We start from the raw sequence: 8,787 nt of genomic DNA on the forward strand, positions 1-8,787 counted from the left end.
CCGTCTACGTAGGTTTGGTTACCCTTCCCCTGCCCTGCCCTCGACGCAGCCTGCACGCAGGACCAACACCAACACGAGACGTGCGTCTTCCACGCGCACAATAATGCACATCTCGTTCAGTACACAACTTCATCAGTAGGGTACCGCTAGGTTCCAGCTCGCGGACGTACGTACGAGGTGGCGCCATCCATTCATTTCGATATGATCTGATAAGCGCGGCGATAGTGCTGTGCCCATTCGATCTGATCTGATAAGTGCGGCAAAGGTGGAGCAATGTCTCAAGCTCAGCCTTATTCCCGTCCCGGGCTCTCGAGTATTAGTATTAAACTACTAAGTGGTATGCCCAGTTGCCCATGATCTGTCTATCGGGATAAGGATCGAATCGTCACACCATTTATCAACAAAAGAAAACGTCACTCCCTTCCCTTTAGAGACAATCTAGGAGTATATTGTAAATAAACTTAACCACACCCCCCCCCCTCGCGCGTCGCCCCCGCTCGGGCGACTCGGGCGGGATCGCAAACCCTAGCCGCCAGGGGCTCCCCGTCCTTCCATCCCTCCCTCCGCCGCCGCCGAAGGACGCTGCCGGCCTATAGCCCGGGGGCTGACGGCGGTGGCGGGGGCCTTCCCTCTCTCCTGCGCCATGGGGACGGTGTGGAGCCCCGCAACATGGGTGGCACGGCTGATCTGGCCTTGGTGGCGCGGCGGGACTTCCTTCCGGCAGCGGCACGGCGGCTGCCTCGACCTAGAGCGGCGATGGTGGCGGGTGCGGCAGCCGGCCCTGCTTCGGGCAGCGGCCTTGGCAGCGTTCGGCGGCGGCGTCCGGGTCTGCGGCGACAGACCATCTGACCTCGGATCGGCGGTGGCGGCATGGAGGACCTGGTGGTCAGGTCAGCACCATGCGTGGTGTGCCCTCCGGACAGATTTGATCTGGCCGGTGCGGCCTGTTCGATGTGCAGCGGCTCAGATCGGCGGCGACCCGTGCACATGATGCGTGATGGAGGTTCTTCGAGCGGATCTGGGTGAAAACCTCGTGCTTGGCTTGTTGCCAAGACCGGCGTTTGTTGGAAATATGCCCTAGAGGCAATAATAAAAGTATTATTATTATATTTCCTTGTTCATGATAATTGTCTTTTATTCATGCTATAACTGTATTATCCGGAAATCGTAATACACGTGTGAATACATAGACCACAATTATGTCCCTAGTGAGCCTCTAGTTGACTAGCTCGTTGATCAATAGATGGTTACGGTTTCCTGACCATGGACATTGGATGTCATTGATAACGGGATCACATCATTAGGAGAATGATGTGATGGACAAGACCCAATCCTAAGCCTAGCACAAAGATCGTGTAGTTCGTATGCTAAAGCTTTGTAATGTCAAGTATCTTTTCCTTAAACCATGAGATTGTGCAACTCCCGGATACCGTAGGAATGCTTTGGGTGTACCAAACGTCACAACGTAACTGGGTGGCTATAAAGGTGCATTACAGGTATCTCCGAAAGTGTCTGTTGGGTTGGCACGAATCGAGACTGGGATTTGTCACTCCGTGTAAACGGAGAGGTATCTCTGGGCCCACTCGGTAGGACATCATCATAATGTGCACAATGTGACCAAGGGGTTGATCACGGGATGATGTGTTACGGAACGAGTAAAGAGACTTGCCGGTAACGAGATTGAACAAGGTATCGGTATACCGACGATCGAATTTCGGGCAAGTAAAATACCGCTAGACAAAGGGAATTGTATACGGGATCGATTGAGTCCTTGACATCGTGGTTCATCCGATGAGATCATCGTGGAACATGTGGGAGCCAACATGGGTATCCAGATCCCGCTGTTGGTTATTGACCGGAGAATGTCTCGGTCATGTCTGCATGTCTCCCGAACCCGTAGGGTCTACACACTTGAGGTTCGATGACGCTAGGGTTATAAAGGAAGTTTGTATGTGGTTACCGAATGTTGTTCGGAGTCCCGGATGAGATCCTGGACGTCACGAGGAGTTCCGGAATGGTCCGGAGGTAAAGATTTATATATAGGAAGTCCTATTTCGGCCATCGGGACAAGTTTCGGGGTCATCGGTATTGTACCGGGACCACCGGAAGGGTCCCGGGGGTCCACCGGGTGGGGCCACCTATCCCGGAGGGTCCCATGGGCTGAAGTGGGAAGGGATCCAGCCCAAAGTGGACTGGGGCGCCACTTCCCTCATGGCCCATGCGCCTAGGGTGAAGGGGGAACCCTAAGGAAGAGTCCTAGGAGGGGAAGGCACCTCCTAGGTGCCTTGGGGGGGGGAGGGAATCCTCCCTTGGCCGCCGCCCCTTTCCTATCTAGGGCTGCCGCACCCCCTAGGGTGGGAACCCTAGAGGGGGTGCACCCTCCTCCCTCTTCCCTATATATAGTGAGGCCTGGGGCTGCACATAACACGTGATTCGATCTCTCTGCCTGTTGGTGCAGCCCTCCCTCTCTTTCTCCTCATATCTCGCGGTGTTTGGCGAAGCCCTGCAGGATTGCCACGCTCCTCCATCACCACCACGCCGTTGTGCTGCTGCTGGATGGAGTCTTCCTCAACCTCTCCCTCTCTCCTTGCTGGATCAAGGCATGGGAGACGTCACCGGGCTGTACGTGTGTTGAACGCGGAGGTGCCGTCCTTTCGGTACTTGATCATCGGTGATTTGAATCACGACGAGTACGACTCCATCAACCCCGTTCACTTGAACGCTTCCGCTTAGCGATCTACAAGGGTATGTAGATGCATTCTCCTTCCCCTCGTTGCTGGTTTCTCCATAGATAGATCTTGGTGACACGTACGAAAATTTTGAATTTCTGCTATGTTCCCCAACAGTGGCATCATGAGCTAGGTCTATTGCGTAGATTCTTTGCACGAGTAGAACAGGAAGTAGTTGTGGGCGTTGATTTTGTTCAATATGCTTACCGTTACTAGTCCAATCTTGTTTCGACGGTATTGTGGATGAAGCGGCCCGGACCGACCTTACACGTACTCTTACGTGAGACAGGTTCCACCGACTGACATGCACTTGGTGCATAAGGTGGCTAGCGGGTGCCAGTCTCTCCCACTTTAGTCGGAACAGATTCAATGAAAAGGGTCCTTATGAAGGGTAAATAGCAATTGGCATATCACGTTGTGGTTTTGCGTAGGTAAGAAACGTTCTTGCTAGAAACCCATAGCAGCCACGTAAAACATGCAAACAACAATTAGAGGACGTCTAACTTGTTTTTGCAGGGTATGCTATGTGATGTGATATGGCCAAAAGGATGTGATGAATGATATATGTGATGTATGAGATTGATCATGTTCTTGTAATAGGAATCGCGACTTGCATGTCGATGACGTGACAAGATGATCATGGAGCCCCAAGATGGAGATCAATGGAGCTATATGATATTGGCCATATCATGTCACTACTATATAATTGCATGTGATGTTTATTATGTTTATGCATCTTGTTTACTTAGAACGACGGTAGTAAATAAGATGATCCCTTACAATAATTTCAAGAAGTGTTCTCCCCTAACTGTGCACCGTTGCTACAGTTCGTTGCTTCGAAGCACCACGTGATGATCGGGTGTGATAGATCCTTACGTTCACATACAACGGGTGTAAGACAGATTTACACATGCAATACACTTAGGGTTAACTTGACGAGCCTAGCATGTATAGACATGGCCTCGGAACACAGAAGACCGAAAGGTCAAGCATGAGTCATATAGAAGATACGATCAACATGAAGATGTTCACCGATGATGACTAGTCCGTCTCACGTGATGATCGGACACGGCCTAGTTGACTCGGATCATGTAATCACTTAGATGACCAGAGGGATGTCTATCTGAGTGGGAGTTCATAAGATGAACTTAATTATCCTGAACATAGTCAAAAGATCTTTGCAAATTATGTCGTAAGCTCGCGCTTTAGTTCCACTTTTTATATATGTTCCTAGAGAAAATATAGTTGAAAGTTGACAGTAGCGATTATGCGGACAGTAGAAAGCTTATGTCCTTAATGCACCGCTCAGTGTGCTGAACCCCAAACGTCGTTTGTGGATGTTGCGAACATCGGACATACACGTTTTGATAACTACATGATAGTTCAGTTAAACGGTTTAGAGTTGAGGCACCAAAGACGTTTTCAAAACGTAGCAGATCATATGAGATGTTTCGAGGGCTGAAATTGGGATTTCAGGCTCGTGCCCACGTCAAGAGGTATGAGACCTCCGACGATTTTCTTAGCCTGCAAACTCAGGGAGAAAAGCTCAATCGTTGAGCTTGTGCTCAGATTGTCTGAGTGCAACAATCACTTGAATCGAGTGGGAGTTGATCTTCCAAATGAGATAGTGATGTTTCTCCAAAGTCATTGCCACCAAGCTGCTAGAGCTTCGTGATGAACTATAACACATCAAGGATAGATATGATGATCCTTGAGGTATTCACGATGTTTGACACCGCGAAAGTAGGAATCAAGAAGGAGCATCAATTGTTGATGGTTGGTGAAACCACTAGTTTCAAGAAGGGCAAGGGCAAGAAGGGATACTTCATGAAACGGCAAATCAGCTGCTGCACTAGTGAAGAAATCCAAGGTTGAACCCAAACCCGAGACTAAGTGCTTCTATAATAAGGGGAACAACCACTGGAGCAGAATTACCCTAGATACTTGGTAGATAAGAAGGCCGGCAAGGTCGATAGAAGTATATTAGATATACATTATGTTAATGTGTACTTTACTAGTACTCCTAGTAGCACCAGGGTATTAAGATACCGGTGCAGTTGCTAAGTGTTAGTAACTCGAAATAAAAGAGCTACGGAATAAACGGAGAATAGCTAAAGGTGAGCTGACGATATGTGTTGGAAGTGTTTCCAAGTTTGATGTGATCAAACATCACATGCTCCCTCTACCATCAAGATTAGTATTAAACCTGAATAATTGTCATTTGGTGTTTGCGTTGAGCATAGACATGATTGGATTATGTCTGTTGCAATACGGTTATTCATTTAAGGAGAATAATGGTTACTCTATTTATTTGAATAATACCTTCAATGGTCTTGCACCTAAAGGAATGGTTTATTGAATCTCGATCGTAGTGATACACATTTTCATGCCAAAAATTATAAGATAGTAATGATAGTACCACTTACTTGTGGCACTGCCATGTAAGTCATAATGGTATAAAACGCATGAAGAAGCTCCATGTTGATGGATCTTTGGACTCACTCATTTTTGAAAAGTTTGAGACATGCGAACCATGTCTATTGGTGTATACGCATGAAGAAACTCCATGCAGATGGATCGTTTGGACTCACTTGATTTTGAATCACTTGAGATATGCAAATCATACCACATGGGCAAGATGACTGAAAAGCCTCGGTTTCAGTAAGATGGAACAAGATAGCAACTTGTTGGAAGTAACACATTTTGATATGTGCAGTCCAATGAGTGCTAAGGCATGCAGTGAATATCGTTATGTTCTTACTTCACAGATGATTCGAGTAGATGTTGAGTATATTTACTTGATGAAACACAAGTCTGAATTATTGAATGGTTCAAGTAATTTCAGAGTGAAGTTTAAGATCTTCGTGACAAGAGGATAGAATGTCTATGATATGATCATAGAGATGAATATCTGAGTTACGAGTTTTGGCACACAATTAAGACATTGTGCAAATTTTTTCACAATTAATACCGCCTGGAACACCATAGTGTGATGGTGTGTCCGAACATCATAGTTGCACTCTATTGGATATGGTGCGTACCATGATATCTCTTATCGAATTACCACTATCGTTCATGGGTTAGGCATTAGAGACAACCACATTCACTTTAAATAGGGCACCACGTAATTCCGTTGAGATGACACCGTATGAATTATGGTTTAGAGAAACCTAAGTTGTCGTTTCTTAAAAGTTTGGGGCTGCGACGCTTATGTGAAAAAGTTTCAGGATTGATAAGCTCGAACCCAAAGCAGATAAAATGCATCTTCATAGGACACCCAAAACAGTTGGGTATACCTCCTAATTCAGATCCGAAAGCAATATGGATTGTTTCTTGAATCGGGTCCTTTCTCGAGGAAAAGTTTCTCTCGAAAGAATTGAGTGGGAGGATGGTGGAGACTTGATGAGGTTATTGAACCGTCACTTCAACTAGTGTATAACAGGGCACAAAGAGTTGTTCCTGTGGCACCTACACCAATTGAAGTGGAAGCTTATGATATTGATCATGAGACTTCGGATCAAGTCACTCCCAAACCTCGTGGGATGACAAGGATGCGTACTACTTCAGAGTGGTACGTAATCCTGTCTTGGAAGTCATGTTGCTAGACAACAATGAACCTACGAGCTATGGAGAAGCGATGGTGGGCCCAAATTCCGACAAATGGTTAGAAGCCATGAAATCCGAGATAGGATCCATGTATCAGAACAAAGCATGGACTTTGGTGGACTTGCCCGATGATCGGCAAGCCATTAAGATAAATGGATTTTTAAGAGGAAGATGGACGTGGACGGTAATGTCACCGTCTATGAAGCTCGACTTGTGGCGAAGAGTTTTTCCACAAGTTCAAGGAGTTGACTACGATGAGATTTTCTCATCCGTAGCTATGCTTAAGTCCGTCGGATTCATGTTAGCATTAGCTGCATTTATGAAATCTGGCAGATGGATGTCAAAACGAGTTTCCTTACCAGTTTTCATAAGGAAAGGTTGTATGCGATACAATCAGAAAGGTTTTGTCGATCCTAAGGATGCTAAAAGGTGTGCTGGCTCCAGCGATCCTTCCAAGGACTGGAGTAAGCATCTCGGAGTTGGAATGCTTTTTGATAAGATGATCAAAGATTTTTGGTTTATACAAAGTTTATGAGAAACTTGTATTTCCAAAGAAGTGAGTGGGAGCACTATAGAACTTCTGATGAGTATATGTTGTTGACATATTGATGATCAGAAATGATGTAGAATTTCTAGAAAGCATATAGGGTTATTTGAAAGGTGTTTTTCAATAGAAAACCTGGAATAAACTACTTGAACATTGAGCATCAAGATCTATGAGGATGGATCAAAACGCTTAATGGTACTTCCAAATGAGCACATACCTTGACATGATCTTGAAGGTGTTCAAGATGGATCAGTCAAAGAAGAAGTTCTTGCCTGAGTTGTAAAGGTACGAAGTTAAGACTTAAAGCTCGACCTCGGCAGAAAAGAGAGAAAGGACGAAGGTCGTCCCCTATGCTTTAGACGTAGGCTCTACAGTATACTATGCTGTGTACCACACCTAAAGTATGCCTTGCCATGAGTCAGTCAAGGGGTACAAGAGTGATCCAAGAATAGATCACTAGATAGCGGTCAAAGTTATCCTTAGTGGACTAAGGAATTTTCTCGATTATGGAGGTGGTAAAAGAGTTCGTCGTAAAGGTTACGTCGATGCAAGCTTAACACCTATCCGGATAGCTCTAAGTAGAGATACCGGATACGTATAATGGGGCAACAATTTAGAATAGCTCCAAGTGGAACAGTTATTTGGAATGGCTCCAAATAGAACGTGGTAGCTACATCTAGGAGATGACATAGAGATTTGTAAAGCACACACGGATCTGAAAGGTTCAGACCCATTGACTAAAAACCTCTCTCACAAGCAACATGTCAAACCCAAGACTCTTTGGATGTTGGTCACATGGTGATGTGACCTGTCAATGTTAATCACATGGTGATGTGAACTAGATTATTGACTCTAGTGCAAGTGGGAGACTGTTGGAAATATGCCCTAGAGGCAATAATAAAAGTATTATTATTATGTTTCCTTGTTCATGATAATTGTCTTTTATTCATGCTATAACTGTATTATCCGGAAATCGTAATACACGTGTGAATACATAGACCACAATTATGTCCCTAGTGAGTCTCTAGTTGACTAGCTCGTTGATCAATAGATGGTTACGGTTTCCTGATCATGGACATTGGATGTCATTGATAACGGGATCACATCATTAGGAGAATGATGTGATGGACAAGACCCAATCCTAAGCCTAGCACAAAGATCGTGTAGTTCGTATGCTAAAGCTTTTCTAATGTCAAGTATCTTTTCCTTAGACCATGAGATTGTGCAACTCCCGGATACCGTAGGAATGCTTTGGGTGTACCAAACGTCACAACGTAACGGGGTGGCTATAAAGGTGCATTACAGGTATCTCCGAAAGTGTCTGTTGGGTTGGCACGAATCGAGACTGGGATTTGTCACTCCGTGTAAACGGAGAGGTATCTCTGGGCCCACTCGGTAGGACATCATCATAATGTGCACAATGTGACCAAGGGGTTGATCATGGGATGATGTGTTACGGAACGAGTAAAGGGACTTGCCGGTAACGAGATTGAACAAGGTATCGGTATACCGACGATCGAATCTCGGGCAAGTAAAATACCGCTAGACAAAGGGAATTGTATACGGGATCGATTGAGTCCTTGACATCATGGTTCATCCGATGAGATCATCGTGGAACATGTGGGAGCCAACATGGGTATCCAGATCCCGCTGTTGGTTATTGACCGGAGAATGTCTCGGTCATGTCTGCATGTCTCCCGAACCCGTAGGGTCTACACACTTAAGGTTCGATGACGCTAGGGTTATAAAGGAAGTTTGTATGTGGTTACCGAATGTTGTTCGGAGTCCCGGATGAGATCCCGGACGTCACGAGGAGTTCCGGAATGGTCCGGAGGTAAAGATTTATATATAGGAAGTCCTATTTCGGCCATCGGGACAAGTTTCGGGGTCATCGGTATTGTACCG

This window comes from Triticum aestivum, chromosome 7B (genome assembly GCF_018294505.1).
Source record: "Triticum aestivum cultivar Chinese Spring chromosome 7B, IWGSC CS RefSeq v2.1, whole genome shotgun sequence".
NCBI lineage: Eukaryota > Viridiplantae > Streptophyta > Magnoliopsida > Poales > Poaceae > Triticum > Triticum aestivum.